Source organism: Lissotriton vulgaris, chromosome 12 (assembly GCF_964263255.1).
Source record: "Lissotriton vulgaris chromosome 12, aLisVul1.2, whole genome shotgun sequence".
NCBI lineage: Eukaryota > Metazoa > Chordata > Amphibia > Caudata > Salamandridae > Lissotriton > Lissotriton vulgaris.
Window position 1 is genome coordinate 113,696,314 of NC_141700.1, and position 26,151 is coordinate 113,722,464.

A 26,151-nucleotide genomic window follows, 5' to 3' on the forward strand; every position below is an offset into this window, starting at 1 on the left:
CGATTGAGGATCACTGTTGTACCTGGATAGCTGATTGGGGCACTACAGAGTAGCAGAGGAGCTGACAGCGTTGGGCGGGACTGCGAGGTCCAGAACCCACTGCGTGCAGACAACCAGGCGCAGCTGGCCCTCTTCCCGCCCACACCTCCTCCTATTTAGGCACGCCCATATCCGCGAGCGCGGGACGCGCACCGAGCGAAGCCCGGGCCAAGAGTGGGCCCGTTCTAGCCCGTTACAGACCGTGCAAGACCGGACCGGGCCCCCCCTTTTGGATTCAGCGTAATCGAGCTGCTGACCACAGAAATTCTATTCCCTTCACACATATAACCAGTACTGTTTGGACTATGGCGGGTCGAGAGACAAGAAGCAAAGCACTAGCCTCGAGCACAATGGTGGCAGGTACTTTGGACAACTTCCTGGTTAGAGCTAACTCATTGTTATCAAATGGAATAATTGTGTTAGAGCGACGGCTCTCGCAGGGAACTGAAAATGTTAAGAGATCTTCGCTGGGCTGCATAGCAAATGCTAGAACCCCCGAAAGGTGCATGGCTTCCCCTGTGCTCCCCCCACACAATAATGATCATGTGAGAGTGACAGCCTCACCTGAGTCTAGGAATAGCGTAGGAATGTGTAGAGAAAGCTTAACTGCTATCCCAGAATTCGACCCAGTGCCTGGAACAAGGATAGCTACGCAACCAGATAGCAGGCTTGAGTCCAACATTTTTAGGTTTCGGGGGAACCGGGAGGGGGCTGTTCCCAAAAGGAAACGTGGGGTTCAGATAGAGGGTGGCAAAAAGGCAAAGTTAGCGAAAGGCCCTACTCATAAAGATCCCAAAGGCCAGGTAAAAGGCAAGACGGTCCCTCTAGTAGTTAGAGATACTATAAGTGTTAGGGCTCCGAGTCCTCCGGGTGTACAGCCTGATACATTTATTCCCGAAGATACATCCCATGCCCAGGGGGGATCACCTGATTTCTAGTATAGGCAGTATCTTGAAATCATTGCTTGACCCTTTGGTTGCCAGACTTGACCAAATTGATCTCAGGCTGGTAAATATAGAAAAAACCGCTGGGGCTATGGTAGATGTTCTGCAACCAGTGGAAACCATCCAGGGGAAGTCAGATGTTTTGGTGGGGGGTGGACTCCCAGCTAGTGTATCTTCTTTAGCCACTTGCCCTGCCCAGGTAATTCCCCCTCCTGTAGCACTGAGTACCCTAAATAAGAATGACCATTCTAAGCCTCCGGCCAGGCCTTTGAGCCAGGATGAAAGGCCGGCTATAAAATGATGAACGAACAACCCAGGAGGCAAATAGTTTGAGAAGGAAAAGGGAAGTAAACCTTCCACCACAAGTAGCCCCTTTAGTAGTGGTTCTAACGGGAGTACTTGCGCTCAGTAACCCAGTAGCAGAATCATTCGCCTCACTTAAAAACAAAGTTGCAAATTGGTTGAACAAGTACAGACCCCTTCCTCCACATATTTCTAGCGAAATTTTGATGGTTAGAAGGGTTCCCTGGGTAGGTTCTACCACAAAAAATATCATTGGTGATTGTATTTTGGTCAACTTCAGGGACCCTGGCACAGTTTCGCACATTTGTAATTGGCAGAGCAGTGAAGAGGGCACTACAATCAAGACTCTTCCATTGTCCTTTTTCTACCCACCTCATCCTATACGCTCAGAAATGGGTTTAGAAGAAGGCTGGACAAGGGTAGGATCCAGAGGGCCAAGGTTCATCCCATATAACAACTACAACCCAAATAAATACTATGACTATAATTGGTATAGTAGCCTGGATCAGGTAGATTGACTTCAGAGCATTTAATGGGATATAGACCGAGATGGGGAGACTAATGGTCCTATCCAGAATACTCTGTCTACTGGAAGGATTGCTACGCGCCCAGAAGGAGTAAAGACGCAGGGAGCCGATAAAGTGGCGCAAAATCCACCTAAGGCCACCTGCAAACACATCACTGGCCCCTAATAGCTGTAATCATCAGATCAGGGAATCAGCCAATCTCCTTTGCCCGGAAAATCCTACCAGTCAAGTAGGACCTGGCCCCCTACCCCATGGACCAAATTTAATTTTAATTTAATAACGATTTCTAAAGCGCCTGGTGACCCAAGGGCATCCCCGCGCTATAAGATTTGTTATCCTGTTGAGGGGGAGGAGAGGGAGGGAAATGCCAGTTCCCTGAGAATACTGTCCTGGAATCTGGCTGACCTAGGTAACAAACTAGCCTGCCCTGAGTGGGGTTCATTTGTTGATAGGAGCGATGTGTGTTTTTTCCAGGAAACCTGGGCTAGGGAGGAACAACTGCGGACCGGGTTTGCCTCCTTCTCAGTACCGGCAAGGTGGGGGGGAAGGGTAGACGTCGGGGGGCTTAACCACTTGGGTGGGTTCCCACCTAGGCTATAGAGCAAGGGTTATAAACACTGAATCAGAAGATGTTCAATGTGTGGTTCTTGAGTGGTCCAACGACTCTAAACTAGCCCTGGTTAATGTCTACTCAAGACCCGTGAGCATCACTAGTGAGTCTGGAACCATAGAGGAGCTTTCTTTATTCATAAATATGATTCCTCAAGGCATCACAGTAGTGGTAGGAGGTGATTTTAATTGTCATTTTGAGCCCCTTCTAGGTCTAATGGATGGTGTTAACCTAGGGGAGGACGAGCTTTGGAAAATACCTCCAGTAGTGGGCCCACCTCCAAGGTCTTGGGCGCCACTGGCCGTTCAAATCACGGCCTTATTGCTTAATCACTCCATTAGGGCCTGCAACAGACGTGTCAAATCTGACATCCCCTCAAAATGTACATATAATAAGCCCGGAAAGGAATCACGCCTAGATTATATATTTGTTGAAAGCCGTGCCTGGGACAGGGTTATTGATTTTAGGGTAGAAACTAGGGGCGACAGTGACCATAATGCGCTGACTTTGGACTTTTTGTCACCGGGTGTCCCCAAAGAGGACTGTAATACAAACAATGGCCCAGATGATAGGGTGCTACTGTCAAACAACCGGCGCCGGGTTAGGTGGGATAAATTTGTGACGCACCCTGAGTTGGTGGCGGAGCTATATACACGGGTAGCCCCGGTATTGGAGGCCATAGGCATACTAGCTGCGCAGGATCCCTCACCTGAAATATATCAAAAACTGGGTGATCTCAACCAGGACCTAACTGCTACCCTAGCTAATATCCTTAATCCCCCGGTGCGAACTGGGAAACAGAGGGGCAGTCGACCCACTTGATATAATACTGCTTGCCGAAGGGCGAAAACTGAACTCCTCCGGGCCGTGAAGCAAAACGATAGGGCTCAAATAAGAGATAGGAGAAGGGTATACAAGCAGCTAATACATCATGCTAGGATTGAGTGGGATAATGACATCTGGGCTAATCTAACATCTGCTCTTAAAAGAAGAGACGCCCGGAGATTTTGGTCCATTGTTAATACTGGGTCGGCTGAGCCGTTAGCGGCAGATGTACCCAACATTGCTGCGGAAGTATGGGAACACCACTTTTGCACCCTCTATGAAGGGGAGGTTACTAGCCATGACAAAGACCCGGGGGGGCTTCATCCTATTTCCCAAATTAGTGAGGCTGAGTTCACAGTGGGAGAGGTCCGAGTTGCAATTGCTCAACTTCCAGCCGGTAAAGCGCCAGGGCTGGACAAACTCCCAGGTGACCTCTTTAAACACGAACCCATGGTCTGGGCCCCTTATTTAACGATCTTATTTAACACAATCCAGAGAGGCATGGAGGTGCCTGGTACTTGGCTGGGAGCTGAGATAGTTCCTATCTTCAAGAAGGGCTCACCTCTCCTCCCAGCCGACTACAGGCCCATCAGCCTCATTGATGTGCAACAAAAATTCTTTGCAAGGCAGATCCTAGACCGTCTCCTGGATTGGATGGAGGAGTATTCCATCTTAAGCCCCTACCAGGCAGAGTTCAGGAAAAATGTATCCACGATGGATCAGATTTTTCGCTTGACCCTGCTATTTTGGAAAACTGTTAAGATCGAGGGGGGTTCTTTGTATACTGTGTTTGTGGACCTCCGTTCAGCCTTCGATTTGGTTCCACGGGGGAAACTCTGGAACGTTTTGTTAGAAATGGGCATCCCCCTCCCACTCCTGAGCATGATCATTCGATTGCATAGTGAGAACTTTGCGCAGGTCAGGTGCGGGAAAAATGGTGCCCTGACTTCTAGATTCACCGTTGGCAGAGGGGTGAGACAGGGATGTGTCCTGGCACCTACCCTGTTTTGCCTCTACGTCAACGGGGTAATCTCACACTTGGATAAGATACCAAACAGCGATGCTCCGAAGCTCGCCGGATGTCGGGTACCTGCGATTATGTTCGCAGATGATACCCTATTACTTTCGAAATCCCCCATGGGAATTCAAAAAGTGCTGGATGGTTTCGAGACATTTTGTCATGAAAGGGGTTTGGAGATCAATACACTAAAAACAAAATTCATGATTTTTAACCCACCAGTAACTACACGCCCCAACCCGAGGATAGGCAGCGCCAGGTTAGAAAGGGTACAGACCTTTGAGTATCTGGGGCTCATTTTAAACTAAACCATGACCTGGGTTCCACACCAAATAAAACCTCAACTTAAGCTGGTTCAGATAGCGGGGGGCATTTCCGAACTCCTAAAGAAGTCTACAGTTAAACCAATAGGGCCATCTCTAGAAATTTATAAATTACAGGCAAGGGGGGCAGTTGTCTACGGAGGTGAACTTTGGGGCTACAAGTGCAGACCCGAGATCTCTGTCGCAGAAAATAAATTTTTAAGACAGATGCTGGCTCTGCCACCCAGTACACCACTCTTGCCGCTGAGGCTTGACGTGGGCCCAAGACCCATAGCGGAGGAATTGGGTCTCAAACCATTAACATTTTGGCGGAGGATATGGACCACCCTTGAGCTCATGAATTACAGGCAAGAGCTTCTGGAAGGTTTAAGGCTCCCAAACGCAACAAAATTTCCCTGGTTAATGTATATAAGAGAGGAGCTTAGGAGAATAGGTCTTCCGCTACTTTGGTCAGACCCCGAGAATGCTTGTCTAAAGGTTCCTCGCAAGTATTTGGCTAAGTTGTACTATGAAAGCAAATTATCTGCTTCCACACAGAGTACGCAAATCGGCACCCTAATTGGAACTTTTTTAATGACTAAAGATTTTTATAATTTCGAGTCTGTTTTAGACGATATTAGCCCGGCTGTTTTAAGAAAGTTATACTTACAGTGGAGATATGGCACTTTGCCTATTAGAGCCTTTACTAGCAAATGATGCTCAGCACTCCCAACAAATTGTCCAGGTCGTACATTGGATCAGGAAAGTGAATTGCATATACTGTTTTTCTGCCCTGCCTATCAAAAACCAAGAAGGCATTGGATTGTACCTCTTTGTAAAAATTTGGGGTTCACTCATTGTTTACAAGCATATAGAATACTTAAAACGGACTTGTCCACTGTGACTGTATTCGCTGTAGTAAAATTTTTGTCAACCATGTGGTTTAAAAGAAGGACGCTTGTAAACACCGCCAGATCCAAGCTCTCTATTTTCTATTTTCTATTTTTTTTAGATGTTGAGGTGTATGGACTGATGACCTAAATTTGTAAGTGGTAACGGAACTAACTATGTAAAATCCTGGAATGTTGCCTAAGCACTGATAAGTCCTAAGGGCATTGCAATTTTCTCGCTTATATTAATTTGTATGTATAATAGACATCTTTTTAAATGTTTTAACTCTGTGAAATCTTTTATGACATAAAAGTCGAAATAAAGATGATAATGAATGAATGAAAGTTCCACGGCTACCCTTGTCACCCTGTGTAACTCAATTCGCATGTCTTCCAGTATGTGAAAAGTTGCGTGCAAGTCCATACGATGTGACAAAAATCTGCGAGTTTTATCCTGCATCTAGTACATCCTGCTGATCTTACTGGGTACGCCTTATGCAGACGAGATGGTATCAGATATGCGTGATAAAGAAAATAAAAGTGCGCCAGCTCAAAGCAGGCATTCCTAGCCACGTCACGCACTTACGCTTGAGCTCTACACCATTCTCTGTTCGACAATGGCGACTCAAATTCTCTATCCCAGGCTGCCAGCTTCAGGGCAACGTATGTCCATCTATCAGATTACAGGGCTATGTTTAGTCGGGATATAATGTCCCTTAAAGAGCCAGGGCCCAAAATGTCCCGGAGGACCCGGGACTGCTCTGGATCCCCTGGGAAAGTGGGCCAAATCTCATGGACTGTACGTGATATGTCAATGCATGATGATACAACGCAAAGATTTACAACGCATGCTTTTACAACGCAGTTTTTACATCGCAACATCCATTACAAAACATGATTTTACATGGCGTGCATTTTTAGAAACTATATTCACAACGCATTCCATTACAATGCATACCATTACAATGCATATTACTTTTAGGGCAACAGTAGGGCAAGTGTTGGATAGTGTAGAGGTAAAAATGACTATTCCCACTCCAGTGAGTTCAACAGTAGGATAGGTATTGGATAGGGGAGGGGTAAAAATTACTATTCCCCATTACTTACCATATATTGCGTTGTAATGGCATGCGTTATAGTGGCATACATTGTAATCACATGTGCTGTAGTAACATGCAATGTAATGGCTGCGTTGTATTGGCATGCAATATACAGGATGTTGCGTTGTAATGACTGCGTTGCAAAGGTAGTACGATATAATGACTGTGTTGTAAAGTTTGTTTCGCGTGATATGCTTGCATATTGCAGGAACTGTCGCTTATCAACTCCAAAGTGCATTTCCACTTCCTTCATGGCCATAAAATTATCATTCAAATACAAGTCTCCCGCATTCCGACAGCCCCATCTTTCCAGCCCTCGAAGTTTTAGACGTAGAAACTGACTGTATGGCAGATTGTCTGGTTGAGGTTTTGGTCTCAATTTTGTTTTCTTTTGAGTATATAGTCAGATCTAGGAAGTCAATGCTTTCTTTGTCAGCTTTGTAGGTGAAATGAAGCCAAGGGTCACGTGTGTTGAGCCATTCCACAAATATATTCAGATCTTGATCATTGTGCCAGATCAGGAGAACATCATCAATATAACGTTTCCAGTAAAGTATACTGGAAACGTAAGGGTTAGTTGGTGTCAGGACATTTTTAGTTTCAAAGTTACTCACATAGAGTCCTGCCACCGAAGGGGCGAAGGCACTCCCCATTGATGTACCATGGCTCTGTAAGAACAATTGGCCATCATATTCAAAATAATTTTCAGTAAGTGCCATCCGGCAGCATTCAAGGACAAAATGTCTTTACTGGAAACGTGATATTGATGATGTTCTCCTGATCTGGCACAATGATCAAGATCTGAATATATTTGTGGAATGGCTCAACACACTAGATCTGACTATATACTCAAAAGAAAACAAAATTGAGACCAAAACCTTCAGGAAACCAACTGCCAAGAACAGTTTATTGTCTTATAAAAGTTACCATCCTCAACCATTAAGAGACAATCTGCCATACAGTCAGTTTCTACGTCTAAAAAGGAATTGTAGTCAGAAAACTGATTATCAGACACAATCGAAAGATCTCAGTGCGAGACTACTACAAAGGCAATATAAAGCATCTATTATATCTAAATGCCGTAAAAGAGCCATGAACCAACCTAGAGAGAATCTTTTAACAACCTACGACAAAACAGAAAATGTTGACCTCATGACTTGTGTGAAAACGTTTGGCCCTGCATCATACCAAGTGAACAAGCTAATCAAGAAGAACTGGCACATTGTGAATACTGGAAAATTCAACTGGCCAAAACCACGCTTCGCCAATAGACGAACAAAAAACCTAAGAGACCTGCTGGTCCACACTCGCCCTAGACAATCTATTTTGGAAACACCTACTAGAAATGTCCATATGGCCCCAGTGACAGGACATTACCCCTGTGGGTCATGCCTGGCCTGTAAATCTACGACCATGTCAAAAGCTTTACAATTATCCCCTACATTGAAATGGACACAAAGACAACACAGCAACTGTAATTCATCTCATGTGATTTATATGGTTACTTGTCCATGCGAAAAAAAGTATATTGGTCTGACCTGCAGAAAGGTTAAACTGAGGATAGGGGAACATAAAAGTAACATTCGTCTTCAAAAAAACACAACAAAGCTCTGTTCACACTTTATAGAGCAAAAACACAGTATTGAAGAACTAAAATGGACTGTCATAGAAAAACTATCAGAATCGACCCCTAATGTTGAGAAAGTACTTTATGAAAAAGAACAACGTTGGGTAGATCGTCTTAAAACAAACAAATACGGACTGAATGATGAAATCTCATGGCACCATTTTGCACGTTAATCCTGTGCCCCTTGCTCTGATAAGCTGAGTCCTAACTGTATCAAGACAACAGTAACCCCTCTTTTGAGAGTCTACCCATACTAAAGAAGGGACACCGTCACCCAACTGACACTTTTGGAAGATCGTTCTCATACTTTAAAAAAAAAAAAAAAAATCGGAAAAAGTGAAATGACAATTGCACAATTAGTGTCCCATTGATACATAATTACGTACTAGGACATTTTGTGAATATTTACTACGTATTCATCATTTTGAATCCCTTGTCCGATCTCTGCATTAAACAGTCCCCTTTCTACTTTCACAGTCATCGACCGTAGAAAACTCCATCAGAAGCGTGCTCCCGGCGTCCAGGGGGCAGAGCCAGCACAAGACGCGGAACACGCTTCCAACGCGGGTGAGTCTGTCTCACTGCCCGCCTCGAAATACTGATAAACATCGACTCTTTTCTAACTATCTCTTGATGTTATTGTAGCCTGGAACGAGTGTCCGTACCCTCTGAGGGATTGAAATTAAGATTATTTTCAGGTAAAACCTCTCATGAGGTACCCTTGCACTACCTGTAATTTCATATCACTTGAGCGGTATATCAGGTGTATTCTACCTTCGTTTCTCTCCAGGTTCATATCACGTACACCTAACCTAAAGGTATGAATTATTTTCATGTCTATACACATGCTTTGCCTACTCTGTGTTAGGTCACAGTACTACTAATGTCGAATTTGCAACAGGTCATGTCATCGACATTATTAACTCTATAGCAGTACAATGACATCTAATTTACTGCATAACCATCAGAGAGTTAAGATGTTGCTTGTCCGCTAGTCTCGCAGTATCGCCTCTTGTTTTACTCGCCATAAATGTCTCCATTATTGAATGTTTCTTTGAAATTTTCCTTAAATTTCTCAAATTGAGTTATGTTTTTTGAAAACACAATGTATGTTTGACCACTACTATTAACAAGAATTTGTTAATGTGCCACAAGTCACCCCCTCCATTTTTTCATCCTTTCAGGTGACCCTCTTGAACCATAGTGGGTAAGACTATTAAGTTGAGATAACCCATTGATGTCACAAATAGTGATACTAATTTTTAAACCCTGTTTGTTTGTTTATATGTCCTGACGAATGCTCCTAGACCCACGGGCCAAGGGAGCAGAAACATGTTGACGTTTTCTGTTTAAAGTGATATGCCAAGGACCCCTAATTATCCTCAGAGCATACCCAATAATCTTTTATTTAGTTGTCCAGCGACATGAATAAAGAGTAGTTAGTCGTCTGGAGACTATTTTACCTTTACCTTTCAGTGGGGTAAAACAACTTTGCAGATCTCTGGATACTGCCACGATACACCAGAGATTGCCTCGGGTGAGGCTGGCAAGATACTAGTTGTCAAACCCTATGACTGTTGCCATAACGTCAGTGTGGGGCGGAGAACAAGATATACCGCTTCTCGAACAACACGACGTTTATGAGGGTTTTTCAACATCTATCTCTTGGCAAAGTGGTTACAAGTGTCCTATCCATTCTTGATTAAATTTGCCTAGTCCTGGGGAACTGATAGGACAGTTATTCCTCTTCCCTCCTCTTGATAAAACACATACGTTGTGTAGGTATTGTCACTTTATAAATAAAAAAAGTAAGAAAATGGCAGCTCTGGCAGGGGCAATGGATGGTACAAGCTGCAGTGGCCTCCAGACGAGGGCCCTGGCACTTTTATTTTTACAAATTACGTGCTGAATTTAGCAGTCACATTTTTCTTCCTTCTGGGAATATTCCTGCTCAATGTTTGTGGAAGAGATTCCTAAGGATCAGAGGACTTTATATCTTAAAATGTCAAGTACTTTTTCAGGTGAAAAGGAGACTGCTTGCCTGACCTCCACATTTCTTGATGGAGGGTCAAGGGCCTGATAGGTTTACCACCCTCTTGTCATAGACTCCCAGCAGACCAGTGGCACTTACATAAAGTCAGGTAGGATAGCAGTCCAAATGACTATAGAAGGCTCCAAAAGAGCAAAGGTTCCAGATAGATTTAGGGAGTACCACAGTAGGCAAAATGATATTTTACTGAAAGCCCTAAAAATCCTGATAATATTCAAGTCTAAAGAGAATTGAAAGTTGGCCCCTAAGTGGTTTCATTGGGTCAGGCGGCACACAGTGAACATCTGAAAGGGAAAAGTTGAATAAAAAAACAAAAAAATAACACCATGGGATAGGAGAACTTTTGTGCTTGTCGAACTCACCCCAAATGTAGTTAGCCATGTTTCCAGTAAAAGCGACAGGCTGGCATTCGTCTATATCCCCATTGGAGCTTCACTGCATGTTTTAGAGTAAAGGTGTTCAATGATGGTCCAGGATGGCCAGATCCATGACCGATCTTCAAGATATCCACATAAAAAATATACATACAATGAAGCTAAATGAATTTCAATAGCTACGTTTTTTTCTGACAATGCTTGTATTTCAAAATATTGTTTACAGAAATACTGTCTAATATACTTATCAAGTTCTAAATATTGTTTACAAACATATAGTACAGAGACTGTAGCCTTTATAGTATCAGCTGCAATGGGGCAATACTTTTATTGATGACACGTCACAATATTTATGTCAGGGGGGTTTCTGTCAATGGTATTCTCGTACCAGTAACAAATAGGGCCCTCCTGGGCCTTTGTTGGACACCCTGCTTTATTTAGATCGTCAAATGTGAGGCTGATTCAAACATGGTTCCTCCGGCAAGACTGTCATCCACATTGGGGGCATTATGGAAATGCGGGTAAATTATGCTTGTTTGTAGTAAGGTGCACCTTGGCATAAGTGAAATCCAGATGGCAATTAAGTTGTGGATCAGAAGAAATGGTTACAGGTGGTCACAGTTATGGTATAGTCATTTATATCGAGAGGATTCACTCCAAAATAGCAGTAGCGGCTGCTACCAGACCCGGGTGATGGTGATGAGGGGTGGGGGCAAGGACAAAAAAAAAAAATCGAAACAAAAAAAAAACCACTTACCTGAAACGGCCTGGCCCCCGCCTCCCCTTCCCCCTCTGTCCTTCCGGCATCTTCCTGCAGTCCCGGCGAGCAGCAGGAAGCACCCGCCCTCCCTGCCTCCCCATAGTCAATCACAATACTGCAATGCATCGTTGTGATTGGTCTGATCCGCCGTGGATCGGCGCTCAGACGTGGACTCGGAGGGTTTGCATGTTCTTCACCAGGCTGTGTACTGCAGCCTTGTGGGGGACATGCAAAGTGCGCAGGACTGCTTGGGGCGGCCCGAGAGGGCCTGTGAAACAATCCTGCGCACTTCAGGAGTGAAAAACCACTCCTCTGCCTACTCCGTGAGCCACGCCCCACCCGAGAGCCACTGAAGTACATAGGAAAAATAAAATGATAATAAAAATAGTTATTATAATTGTATTTTTCCTTTTGTTCAGTGGGGCCTTACTGGAGGAGCCGCTACTGCAAAAAGAGTATCTCGGCGCAAGAGAACAGAGATAATCGACTTTTCAAATAAAATCGAGATCTCTTGGTCTGTATGAGCTAGGTGCAAGAAAATTGAGGAAATGGACAAACTTTGGACCTCATTTCAGTAATCTTGCACCACTTACCCAATGCTTGCTTTGTTCATTGGGCCTGTTTGCATTCCTCTATTTTAAATACTTTTGTGTTTATGTTCGCAGTGTCTCAAAGAGCCATGCAGTCGCGAGAAGCGGCAGGTTAGTGCAACATAATACCTCAAACAAGCCAGCAAACACACCTCCCCTTCCTTCTATGTTAGGAGGCTTAGGAATATTATCCCTTGGCTTTGAGTGATTGGTCACCAACAGTAGTAGGAGCTTTAGGAAACGGATGCTTGGATTACGGCGATACCTTACATGCAGACTGTGTATGAGCAATGCCGTGCAGTGCAGCATTCCTAGCAGGCCCCATAACATACAGCATGGCAAATCTATCCCATTGAACATATAGAAAAGCATTTTTGGTTTGCTAATAACTTTGGCGCCATTTGACGAATCTTCATGAAACTTTCCCAAAAAAGTTTCATCTACCTCAGATTCTTCCTGAAAAGCTTCAGCCTGATCCATCATCAACAAAGATGAGGCAGCAGCTATTTTATGGCTTGGACTCAGTACTGTGTCCTAAAAAAGGCATAAAAACCATGTAGGGAGGCAGAGTAGGGACACCCTGCCCCATGGGCCTGGTGGGGCGAGTCCCAAAGGGACCCAAAGAGGTTACTGCAAATTTGCAGAGGATCCACTGATCTTCTGTAACATTTTGCAGGATCTACTTCCCAATAGTCCAGTCTACGGTTCAAGAGTTCACTCTTTGCCCTGCACTCCCTGTGTTCTGTGCAGTTTCTGCCTTTCAACTCTGATGTACACTCCTTTCTTTCTCTCTCTATTCTACAGTTCCGTCTTTCCATCTCTAACATTCAGTTCATGTTCCCATCCCTCCACTTTGCAGCTCATACTCTCCTCCGCCATGTTCTTCAGTTCCTTCTCCCCATCTCTATTCTGCAGTTTTTTCTCTACCTCTCTCAAGCACCTTGATACCATCACCGGTGATTAGTGCGCTATACAAATAAAAATAAAAAATCATCCCCTTGGACCGATAGGTCAATTTAGCGAGAGCGGAGCATGCACACACACAGCCTTCTTCAGGCGCAGGGTACCCCAACGCCAGTGGCCGTTTTTAATTTTAGGGTAGGGGCATGTGGCCCTGAGGTCCTGGGGTACCCCATTCCCTGGATGGTTAACAAATGTATGGGAGTGGCTCTCCAAGCCTCCATGAGGCCCTGGGGACCCCTCTCCGGGGGCCAGTTGTTTAAAGGAGGAAGGGGAAGTCAGATCCCCTCCCAGAGCTGTAGATTAGCCCTTGGGCCCCAACCCTCAGGGCCGGATCCAAGCAGTGTTCTGCTGTGACCTATCCGGGAGAGATACCCTGCCTGCCATCTCCTGGGCAGGGAACACAACTTTGCTCCCACCTGGCAGGAACAGCAAAAAAATGCTGCCCTTATCAGGGCAGGGCAGACAAAGTGAGTGAGCCGGCTGTCGGCAGCACCACCATGAGTTCTGGCTGGGGAGAAGTCTCGATGACCTAGTGGGACCTTGGGGATCCCCTCGCGGCCCCCAAAGTGAAGGCAAGATGTGGATGCCCCTGTTGAACACTGGGGTACCCACAGCGAAGCAATAGACGACTCCTACCAGCCCCGGTTATGGGTGCCGGCAAGCAACAACAACTCACACTGTCCCCCATGCCCTGCTAATTACTTGACATATTACATCACTTTTAATATAATCGGTGACATCATTAATAACATCACTGCAGCATCTGAAATCCCATCACTGATGACAACACTCTGCATGGTGGGGCTGCGAGTTATAGTGATTTTGTTAATTTAAACCCGTATGCCTTGACTGTAATTTTCACCTAGCTATAACGTCTTTGCTGTCTTCAGTGCTTGCATTGTGCCTGCTTGGAAGCAATAGTAGCTGGTGCACCTACTAAATACATTCAGATGGGGGTTCACCCTGAAGAAAAACAAAAACACAGTACCAAAGGGGGACGTTCATAGCATAATTGTCAAACAAATGGTCCAAACGAGTTCTGAGGTTGTTAAGGACACTTATGGGGTATTCAAGTACTTGTGCGGTGTTCTGTGGAAGACTTTATACTCCCCATGGTTACTGGTACCTACCCTCCCAACTTCACACGGCCTACCACTTATCAAAATGTATGCAGCATCTTTCGTCACTTCAATTTTTTTTTCTTCAACATGTCTGTTCAAGTAGATTCTGAGAATTTAATTTATGGGGGAATCTGTTGCTGTAGGCAGGAGCCCTCACCAGTTACTCTCAAAACCAGTGCAGGCCTCTTTTTACATTTCTATGTGTTCAAGGAGACCAGTTTCTAGCAATCATTAGTCAACCAGCCCTGGCTGTTTTACAAAACGTTTAGACCTTCCAAACACTGGATGAGAAAAGTCTTGCATGCAACAGAATCTTCCTTCTTTGGCCAACGTGAAAGGGTGCATCCACATTTAAAAGCCTGTGCAAGCACTAAGAAAAATAAGTAAGATAGCTCAGTAAGTTGAGCAATACAGCGTCAATGCACAGCAGGGCCAACTCATCCCTTCATACTTCTGGGGACAATAAAACGCGTACCAAACCACTGGGATCTCGCTCTCTCTCCTTTCTCGCTTGGACAAAAAGGAACAAGTTACAAAGCAAACTCCTTGCTGCAATTTGCTTATTTTATGGCAGCAAGAACAGCGGCTTTCGGCGTTTCAGCACCTTTAAGAGGACTAGATTTTCTACTTCAAGGGGGTGGAAAACAATTTCCCAGCGCCTGCAACACTTCAGAAATATAACAAGCATTGGCATAGCCAATAGGTCTCGCTTTTGGGACCTTATAAGTATTTAGTTATGCAGCACAATATCCTTGGTGCAACAACATCAACTGTTGCATGGCTAAATACTTATAAGGTCCCAAAGGCGAGACCTATTGGCTATGCCAATGCTTGTTTTTTAAGCTTTACAATATATACACCTATTTGAGTGGGGTTTGTGTTCTTTAAGCTAGGTGTGTATTTGTGATGTAACTTCTGGTGGTGTCACCAGGGTATAAATAATGTGCGATGGATGTGCGTCAGTACAACTCTATCATTTTGATCGCGGTACTTTACGACGCAGCCATTACAAAGCAAGTCGTTACAACGACTTGCGTTGGAGGGCGCTGAATTGTGGATTAATTTAATTTTCTATTCCAACTCCAGCCCACGTAACAGTAGGGAAGGTGTTGGAATAGAAAATCAAACTATTCCTTAAGCAAGAGCGCCCTCCAGCGCAAGTCATAGTAACGACTTGCGTTATAATGGCTGCGTCGTAAAGGTCACACGGTGTAAGTTCCGCGTTGTAAAGGATGTTTCCCATGTGCGATGTACCAACCTGCAAAGTAACTTCCTGTGGTGTTGCTACATGCTATAAAGTGGTGCGTGCATATAAAAGAAAGAGCCACAAAACTCTGCTCAGAGCAGTGCGGCAGGAGCTGCCAATCACACAGACCTGTCTCGATGAGGTGAAGAAGACCTTTTTAAAAGTGTCAAGAAAACTGTTTGTGAGGAGGAGCCAAGCCGGCGACCGAGATGGCCGCATAGACGCTCGGCTCCGGAGCCCTCTCACCCCGCACATACATCCTGACAATTATCCTGAGCCGTAACGGCATATTTAAGTAGGCGAAGGAGAACTTTCACTTACCGTTTGCTCCTGGGGCCTCTACGTGCGGCAGACCCGAAGAAATGTCACCGACTGTTTTGCGGCCCTCACGGAGCTGGGACCGGGGTGTCGAGTGAGAAGAGCAGCCGTCCGCGACTGTCACAACAGCGGCCATTGGTGGAGGTGCGGAGTCGGCTGGAGGGCGCCGGAGGTTTGGTGGGCCGATGGCGACAGTGGCGACTGAGTCCATCTAGCGGAGTGCCTCGTGGGGACGTGTGGCGAAGCAGGATCGAGGGGGAGTGCATGATATTTGGCCCCCTTTTTCAATCTTGTGTCCGGGCATAACTAAAGACTTCCCCCAGAATCGGCGGGCGGCTCCCGAGAAGCGGCAGCGATTTGTTTAGCCCTTTGGTGGTTCTTCGCCGGGAAGCCTGCCTTGACTTTCTAGGTCCCCGCTGTGAATCCTGTTGCGCCCTGGTGTGGGGTCCGGTCCCGGGGTGAGGTGAAGAAAGACGAGGCAGAATCAGCTAAGATGGCGGCTGTCATCCTCCTGCGCAGACCACATCTGGATGGAACAGTTGCCGTGCGGGAGTGTTCGGGGGTCCGGCATCACGAGAAAGAGCCCATGTCCCAAGATATACTGGCCGCTTTGACGACTCTGCATGCGGCCCTGATCTGTAATGCCCGGGACCTGGGAGGAAGGATGGCCGCCATTGTTGTCCCGTCGCTCCACACGGGTACATCTCGATTTCAAGGAAGCGCCGACGTGCCTGCCTCTATGTCAATGAAGAGTGCTCCAGCTACGCCTATGTTCGTGGAGACGCCGGGAGACCCGGCTCATGCGATTGCCCTGGACAGATCTGTGGTACACGTGAGTGACTCGTCGGGGCATATATCTGATCAGCGGCTGGGGAAACAACGCCGGTCTATGTTTTAGGCTGCCCCGGTGACGTCTCAGCGCTTGCTGTGTGGTGTGACTCTTTCTCCTTGGATGGTGAGACGGTGTTCGGACTTGAGGATGTTTTCGGTGTTGATACCGACACAAACGGATTTCCGCCATACATATTCGGCTGGGTTTTGGTTGCTGAAGTCCCATGGAGTAATAACACGGCCCGGTCCGCCCGGATCACCTGGACCCTCCACGCAGCTCTGTATGCCGATTGATAAGTGGACGTATGTTGGTGCTATTGATAGGAAAGGCCAAGGGTGATACCGCCTAGGATCCAGTGGACTTATTGATGGTTGACGGTGATTTGGGGGACATTCGGCTGGGATTTTATTGATGGTGCTCTCAGTGATTAATGTTTTCCGTGGCTATTCTGATCTGGCTTTTAGGATGTTTACCGGGTGCCGGGGTGGGGGGGGGGAGGGGGCCCCGAGTGGCAAGATCGAGGGCCCTTCTCCACTTTCACTTTCTTTTTCTTCTTTTCTTCTTTCTTCTCTTTTTCTATATTTCGGGTCTCTCATTTAGGGCGACAGGCACGCTGCTGGGGGGGCCTTCTGCAGGCGTGCAGGGTGGGGGTAGGGGGATGGGGCTTGTTGACTTGTCCGTTATTTGTTTCTATGGCCCTTTTGTCTTTCTTCCTTTTTGGTGTCGTTGTTTTTCATGTTTCCTACAGTATGTTTTGTTTTGAGGGGGGGGATGCAGCTTTGCTATGGACCGGGTTTGTGGTCACATTTGTCCTGAATTTTATACCTTACCCCCCAATACTTAAACTGTATTTGCCTTCATTGCGGATTTCCTGATTCAAGCTTGTTATTGTAGGACCATGTATGACTGTACGGCATTGATCCTTAGTTTTTCTTTATTGTAAAATGAACCTTCATGAATCCTGAATATCGGCCATTACGCCTGAATACAAGTTATATCCTGAACTCTTGTTAGATCCCGGTTCTCGAGCTGCTATAATTTTCCACATCGATTTGCTGTACTTACGACTTGACTAGCGGCCGGCCGGGATGGTTGTAGGCCCATGTTTGTATTTGCTTGAAGTAATAATAAAGGTTCCCAAAAAAAAAAAAAAAGAAAACTGTTTGTTCAGTTATTCGACATATTGTTGTGCTGTCTGAAAATAACACGATGAAATGATGCAATGCACACCATGCACTTGCTGGAGAGATTTGTCTGCAGTCTGTATTGGATTAAGGAAAAAATGCTTCCTCCTTGAATATGATCGGTTAGATTTTCTTTTTTTATGTTAGAAAGCTTTATTGAAGAGCAAAAATGATAAACAACAGTAGATATCAGCAAAAAGAGAAAATGCAGAAACAAAGCTTGAATTAATGTCATTGCTAATGTCATAATAGAGAAATAAAAGCATTTTATGGGATTTTAAGGCAATGATCGGTTAGATTTTGAAATGTAGTATTCTCGAAGAAGTCAAGGATCCGGCTACTCGAAGAATCCGTAAATTAACAACTATACTATATAAAAGTGCTTTCTCTGTAACCCTCTAAAGCCCACTAAAAATAGTTCTGTAACAGAAATGTCTCAAAAACTACATACACAAAAACAATAATCCCCTCTTTCATAACAATATTTTAGGTGGATACATAGTCGCCACAGTTTATCATTTATCCTATTTGTTGAACTTGTGTGGTGAATATCGAATACAATACTACTCTAACAAATGTGATGGAACTCTTTGACATTCATAAATTCAATTGAGCATTATACGAATAGATTTGTGTTACATATTACTTCGATTTTGGGTACATTGAAAAAACAACGTTTTATGAGCACTGCGTATTTAGAACACATTATGTTATGTATGATGATGCGATGTATTAAAGTTGAAGGGTGTAAAGTATTTGGCCAAAACAAATCTACCTGGAACTAAGGACGGAATAAGAATTAGCCGCTGTTTGGGAAATTGAAGAGCGAGATAGCTTAATTGTGCATTTCACATACTTTTTGCAGTACTAAAGCCGGTGGAAAAGTTGGAAATAAATATTTAGCAATTCTTAAAGGGCATAAAATAAAACACTGCCGTGCTAATAGGTAAGTAGCACCACCTAGAGCAATACAAATAAAGAGTATATGTTCTCTCATGATCGTTATCTCCAAAAACAAAATACATATGCTTCTAAAGACAAAGGGACATGAGATAAAAAAGCAAAACATCATTTAATTCATGAAAGTTTGATATTCAGCTCACCTATTGATAAAACCTCACCCATTTTGTACATTAAATCATTTAACGGTCCCCAAAACCTTGGTTGCTGAAAGGAAACATATTAAAATCAGTTGCAGTAACACCAAAAATTAGCACCACGTGTTTTCTCAACCACAGAATTAACAGCAAAAAAAATCCATAATTTGCGTGAATGCAGTCATGTATACCGGACCATTTTACAATAGTAATTCACATTCAAAACATGAGGACAACATAGAGAAGAAATCTTAGAGTAATCAAAAACAAAGTTTATGGTGCATTACTGTTACAAAAAACACACTTGTTTAATGCATTGCTCATGAAACTGACGGTTGCACTGATTTGCCTGTCTGCGTCAGTCCTTTGGTCCACCTGCCCAGAAAAAGGTCTGAACCCAATAGGGCGGGTTTTGCATAAAAGGGAGCATGAACACTAAGCAAATAGGGAAATACAGCAATCAAGCCAGAATTGCCTCGCCCCATCATCAGCGGCATCCACTGGCCTAAGCCTTTAAAGAAACAAAAAGAAAATTCTATTTCAGCAATGAAGGAACTTTGAGGCCAGAGATGCAAATGTCCATACTGCAAGCTAAAGCCCGCCAATCGAAAGACTTGAATGGTTAGCAAACTACTCAATGCCTCTCATCTGCAAGTGGAAGTAGCACTGGAATTTGAAAGTCATCCTACACTAGAATGATGCCACAGAAAACAAGGAGAAGTCACAAGAAAGATAATTAACAAGGAAGAATTCCAGAGGAATTAGAGAATGCATACAGAAGAGAACCTGCACTCAGAAATGATTGGGGAGGCGGAACGAGGAGCGCGTGCTTGTGCACGTAACCGCAAGCTGGTGGCCGGCGGGTAGCACTTTGAAAAGCCCCTTACTAAAGTCGAGCAAGCAGCGCATGCGCTGCTGTAGGCTCAACCTAAAAAGAGAGGAGGGCAGGTAAGTGGTGACTGCCTCGGAAGTGTAGTACTTTACACAAGTTTCCAGATGCTCACTGCACGCTGTGTACAGGACACCAGGGCAGTGAGCATGAGGCAGGCAGCGAGCCTAGGGCCACTTACAATGTATTTACATTGATTTGTTTGGTGCTCTTCTCCCGCTCCCCTCACCTAAATCTCCAATTTAGATGCTAAATTAGAATGGAGAGCCCCAGGTAGGGGGCTGGGCGATAAGATTTGGAGGGGGGGGCACTGGGCACCTGCGACTGTAAAATAAAATGAAAGACCAAAAGCAGGTTTCCAGTCGAGGTTGTTGCGCCCCACTGACAATAGGCGCCCTGGGCCAGGGCCCAGCTCAGCCATGTCAAAAGCCAGCCTTGCTTACTGTACCTTATTGCCAATAAGTTACAACCAATAAAAGTATTTATAAAAACAATAAGAAACATGCCTTGCTCGGTACCCGAAAACCCTTAAGATGGTCCTTGGGAAAAAGAGAGACGAGTCAGAGTTAAGTAGAGAGGAGGTGTGTTAACCAGGGCTTTAAGTGGGATGAGTAAACTGGAGTGTCTCTTAAAGGGGTGTGGCCAGTGTAATTAAGGGTGTGGCTTAAAAACACGTAAGCTAAAAATATGTGCTTAGCATAGTGTGCCGCCCGACTTGTATTTTGCGGTTTCTGTCAATGCATCCAGATATATGATACAACAAGTAACATCATACCTACAAGTCAGGACTATTGGCTTTGTCAATGGTTGTTAGTTGCATAAGATAAATAAGCAGCAACTATGGCTTGAATATAATATTGAAAAAGCTTCCACTTAAAGCCCTGGTGACATCACGACAATGTTGCTGCTCCTGAGTTTCAAACATAGATGGGGGGGGAGCTGTGGAAGTTGGGGGCCTAGGCAGCTACTTGCCTAACCCATCTCATAAAAACCCCTGACTCCTCCTCCAAAACAGGATCCAGTGTATACTTTTTCGTTCTTCCGGCTACATATACGGCTGATGGGCCCTTAAAATTGTGTCTAACATGATTAAGGCTCCTTGTGTTCCGTTTTGACTCTCTACTCTCCTTGCTCCCTGATTCTCGCCTCCTCCTCAACCCCTTCCCCGCCTCTCATTCTGCCTCTCCCCTTTTCTTCACTCCCTTCTCCCTTTGAACTTTGACACTCCCACCCCCTATTGATCTCCATCGCCCCTAAACACCCAGCAAATTCTATTACCCTATTTTATGTAACTCATGTTTTAATGCACATTGTTTTACTTTGTTGTAATTGTTTACCTATCTTGTAAAGCGCTCTGATACCCCCGGGTCCAGTAGCGCTATATAAGACCTTGGAAATAAATAAATAGAAAGAAAACCATTTATTTTCCTGTCTGTATTTATATGTAAATGTGGATAAAAAGCGGAAATTTGTATCTTTTTTGAGTGATTCCGAATACTATCAGGAATGACTGTCAGGCCAATAGCTGTGTAGATTCACAGGTAAGCAGTTAAAAAATAAAAAAAATTATTGTAATGAGGCTTTAACTCAAGTAGATATGCAAAAGGTTGATACTAACATTTACATATTTTCATATATATGCATTGATTTATCATCCGTCAGACTTCATTTTATTGAAACGCGTCACACATTCAGACAAGCGTTTACATTTATCATTTATATAAATGTGAAGATGTATTATTTTTGCTTCATTTGTCTCACAAACCCCGAACTAAAAAAGGATAAACACAGGTAAAATTAGCAAAAAATAAATATGGATAAATACAGCCGGAAATGTCAAGAAAATAAATACTATAAAACCGGGGGCCCTAAATCTGATTGGCCAGAACACCAAACTTTAAACTAATTGGATACCGTTGAGCCAATCAGATTTGCCAAAATGCCCACAACACCTGCTCATGTGCAGAGCTCATTCGCTGGTGCAAAATGAGAGGTTTCCACCTATCACACCTCCCTATTAAACACGGAAGGCCTGTGACATTTGTATAAGGAATGGGGTTTATATTTGACTAGTTCTGACGTCAAGAGAAACACGTAATATCTTATCTCACTCAAGCTCTGACGCTCAATGCCTGCTGGCTGGATCACAGGCAAATATAAGGACTCCATGAGTAAATTACCAGGCATTAATTAAACTTTAATAATCCCAGTAGCTTCAGAGTCGTTTTATGTTAACTTTCTCTGACAGTTCAAAGTCTTCAGATAAGAGGGCTCTTCACGAGGCCTTGTTTGCCTTTTCTAGGCAGAGCTGCTACAGTGTAGGGAAGTTCGTGGACTTTGCACCCACCCCACTTTACAACATGGCAGCTCAGAAACCCACTGTGGGCACTTTAACTATGAAGCATATCTATTCTTTTGTGTGTAAATGTTTTGTGGTGCCCTGTGTTTGTCTTTGCGCCTGCGATCTGCCTAGTTGCATCATGAACCAATTTATATGTTCTTATAAACTAAATGCAGCTGAAGTATTTCCAGCACGTGCTCACATTTTTTGCTTGCATTATATTTCACGTTTGCATACTGCCTTTTTACCCTCACAGCAGATTTCCACTCTAATGCCTCATACCAGGAAGATCTGTGGCCTCGGAGGGTGTCTCAAATCTCACACCGACTACTGATGAAGAGGGGTGTACAGGTTGTAATGTATTTAAAGAGTAAGGTACTGTCATTATGTTATTATGCGGCAGCAGTGTTTTCGTATTATGGATTTACTGTCCTTGCCACATAATCCACCAGAACCTTAAAGTTTCAGGGAACATTTCAGCAAGTTTTCAAATACTTATGAAATACAGCCAGGGGTACTTTATTCCGCATATTTCATTTCAAACCGAGAGCAAAGTAAGTGAATCTTTTTAGGTCACAGCATACAAGACAGCGCAGCTGTCTGGTTTGATAAAGACATCGTGGGCACATTCAGAAAGTTGACCTATGAATGCATTCCGCCCGTTGCTTATCATTGTGGTTTGTAACTCACATTTTCTGGCTTTCTATTTGCTGGCTTTATTTGCTTTAGGCTATCCAGCATGAGTTTGTCCCTCCCATTGCCCAAACCTTGTTTACGCTATTCTTCCACAAACTCACTTTCTGTTAACAGGCCATTAAATCTTGTTCTTTTTTTTGTCACATTTGCTGGGCTTTCCGAGGGAGCTTGGTGTTTACTTTTCTTTCTCTAACTTCAAAATGAGGGGGATGCATTTGACAATCTTGCTGGATACTGGGGTGAGGGGGGGTAGGAAAGGGTTGTCGTCTAGAACACAACAACATTTAAATGAACTGTGCAAGCGTTTCAGAATAGATCAGAATTAGCAAAGCACAAATGAAGCACGTTTTTGTTAATTTTGAAGTGTGTTGGAAATAAATACTTTAATATGATCAAAACTAATCAATACACTATGTGATGCCAGTTCCACACATCATTGTTTGTGCGCTTTATAGTTTTATTAGTTAAACTGTATGTCTGTGCAAATGTAATGATCATTTACATTGAAAATGCGTTGTCTGTAATGGCAGTGTGCTACCACACATGCATACTTCACTCAATGCCACTGCACTCTGCTCTGCACCATTCCCCACCACTGAACTCAGCCCCACTCCACTCTACACCACACTACTGCCCTATACGTAACTTCACGCTACTCCACTTTGCACCACTTCTCTTCCCTCAACACCTTTCTACTCTGCACCACTCTATGCCAAAGTACTCTGCGCCACTCTATTCTACACCACTGCACTCTTCGTCATTGCATTCTACATTCCAGTCTAGGCCACTCCACTCTACGCTGCACCATTCCACTCTACACCACTACAATCTACGCCACTCCGCAACACTGCACTCTATGCCACTGCACTCTATGCCAATATACTCTATGGCAATGTAGTCTAGTCTGTACCGTTCCACTCTACGCCCATACACTCTATGCCACTCCACTGTGCGCCACTCTACTCTGCGCTCTATTTATTTAGCTGTTTTATAGCGCGCTCTATTACTACCAGAGTATCCTGGCGCGAAAAAGAAAACAAGCAAGTGGCCACTCTACTCTACACCACTTTACGCCATTACTCTACATCACTCTACTCTACCCTGCACCACTCCACTCTATGTCACTTCACTTTACCTTGCACCACTGCACTCTATACCACTTCACTCTACTCTGAAACAATCATCTACTCTATGCTATTGCACTCTTCTCCACTCTATGCTACTGCACTCTATGCCACTCTACTTGAAACCACTCCTCTCTACGTCATTGAACTCCACACAACCAGACTCTACTCTGCACTACTGCTCTCTATGCCACTGCACTCTAGGCCACTACACTCTACGACACTCTACTCTACGACACTCTACTCTGCTACCCTGCACTCTTTGCCACTGAACTCTACACGACTCTACTCTGCACCTTATGCACTGCACTCTACAGCATTCCACTCTACGCCACTGCACTCTATGCCACTCCACTTTACACCACTATACTGTACTCTGCACCACTCTACTGTGCACCACTCTACACTACTGCCCTCTATGCCACTCTACTCTACGCCACTGTACTCTACTACACTGCACTCTATGCCACTCCACTCTTCCCCACTGCACTCTACTAATCTATGTCACTGCATACTACATGCTGCATGTACGCCACTGTACTCTGCAGCACTCTACACTAATTCACTTTACACCAGTCCACTCTACTTTACGCCACTCCACTGTAAGACACTGTTCACAACTTCACTCTATACCATTCCAATACATGTTACTATGTGCCACTCCACTCTACAAAACTCTACTCCACTCTTCGCCATTCCGCTCTACAATACTTCACACCACTAACTTTTAGCCATGCTGAACAGTAGCCACGCTGGTGTACAACATGACTAAAACACTTAGGCGAAGCCAATAGCTCTTGCATAGGTGAGACATATTGGCTTTGCCAATGCTTGTTTCACATTTCATTTTATAGGTCTCACTCACAGTCACCTTTAGCTCTCTGTTGTCAAAGAACTTTGTTATAAGCTACAATGGTTCTGTCAGGTAATATAGTTCTTAGCAAAAAGAATTGTGAGATGTTGAACAATTCAACATCTATGTTAATTTGATATATTTTTTGTATGGGTTTTGGACAACAGTACATAAAATAAATTAAGAAAAGAATGATTTGTTTGATATAAAAATTTGGTATACGACTTTGAATATACCTAAATATCACAAGATATTTGTGTTTTCGTGTGTCGGGTTGGGTTTTTTCATTATTCTACCTGGAGTTTTTTTCACTCGATGGTTAGGGAAAACTAGGAGTAACACCCCTTTTGTGTCAAATAAGGGGATCATATTGTGACCCCTTAACATAGATGTTGAATAGTTCAACATCTCACAGTTCTTTTTGCTGAGAATTGTGTTATCGACAGAACCGTTGTAGCTTATAACATTGAATACCTAGATTATGAGGGACACAGGGCAACTCCATTATTTTTAATGGATCAAAGAACTATTGGCACAATGCAACACATAAATGGTCTTTGGTTGTCTCTCAAGTTTTTGCTCTTTTAGGATGCCTTTCCTCGCACTGTGTTTATCCTGCTCTTTGAGCATATCTGCTTTACAAAAGAGTGGTATCCTTCCACTGCTGGCTTTTGGGGAACCAATTTAAGGTTTCGCCTTTTCAGAATTTGCAACATTTCTTGTACAAAAACAAAAAACTACTTAAGGAGCCCGCCCATTACTTACCTTTCCTCACCATTGGTAGGCTCCCTCGTCATTCTTCTTTCCCTGCTTTCTATTGGTCAGCTGCTCCTCCTCGCCTCAGGCTTCCTCCATGGCCTTAGTCTTTGACCTCGGGTGGAGGATGGTTCAAGTACAGCTTCGTGGTGTTAAAAGGGGTTCAAAGACAACCAGTAACCAAAGACCCCTTTATGTTGCCCGGCGGTGTCGCCTCTATGACCCACCAATATTAATCAATGAAGAAGCAGGCGCTGGAGACTGGAAGGCAGGAAACGAGGATTTTATTCTCTCCGGAGGAGAACACATCAATTCAGACAGCAAGTATCGTCACGAGGTGCTCTAACCACATCTCTGAGGCCTGGCCTCTTATACAAGGGTTTATGACCTTTATTACACGTAACACATTCTCGCAACACTTTGATATTTGAAAGAACATCCTCGGAATCTCCCCTTCAGGCCCGTTCCCACATACATTTACAGTTGAATTCCCCACCCCGGTCACAACAGGTGATGATTGTCGCGCAGCAGGGCATTCCGCCGATTCACGGAATGCGTGGAGTTGATCGGATCTCATAGGGTGGGGGCTTTGATCGGCTCGAGGGTCTTTTGATGGGGAGGGGAAGCTTCCTACTGTACGGGGTAATAAACAGTATCCGCAGGGCCAGGTGGCGGCCTGGGAACAAGGAAGACAAACGGGGACACAGGGAAAGGGGGTTTGCATCAAAAGGATCTGAGACCATTAAAGGAATGAGGGGAGGTGTCGCGCTGG

General features: G+C 44.4%; 1 protein-coding gene across 1 annotated transcript in view; it reads right to left on the minus strand.

Moving 5' to 3' along the window:
* The window catches only part of ANXA9 (annexin A9), a 281,466-nt gene extending 270,735 nt beyond the window's left edge, over nucleotides 1-10,731 (minus strand). The window contains exon 1 of the mRNA XM_086947452.1: nucleotides 10,598-10,731. The gene's annotated coding sequence lies outside the window, so the exon portion shown is untranslated. The remainder of the gene's footprint in view (nucleotides 1-10,597) is intronic.
* Nucleotides 10,732-26,151: the final 15,420 nt, after the last annotated feature.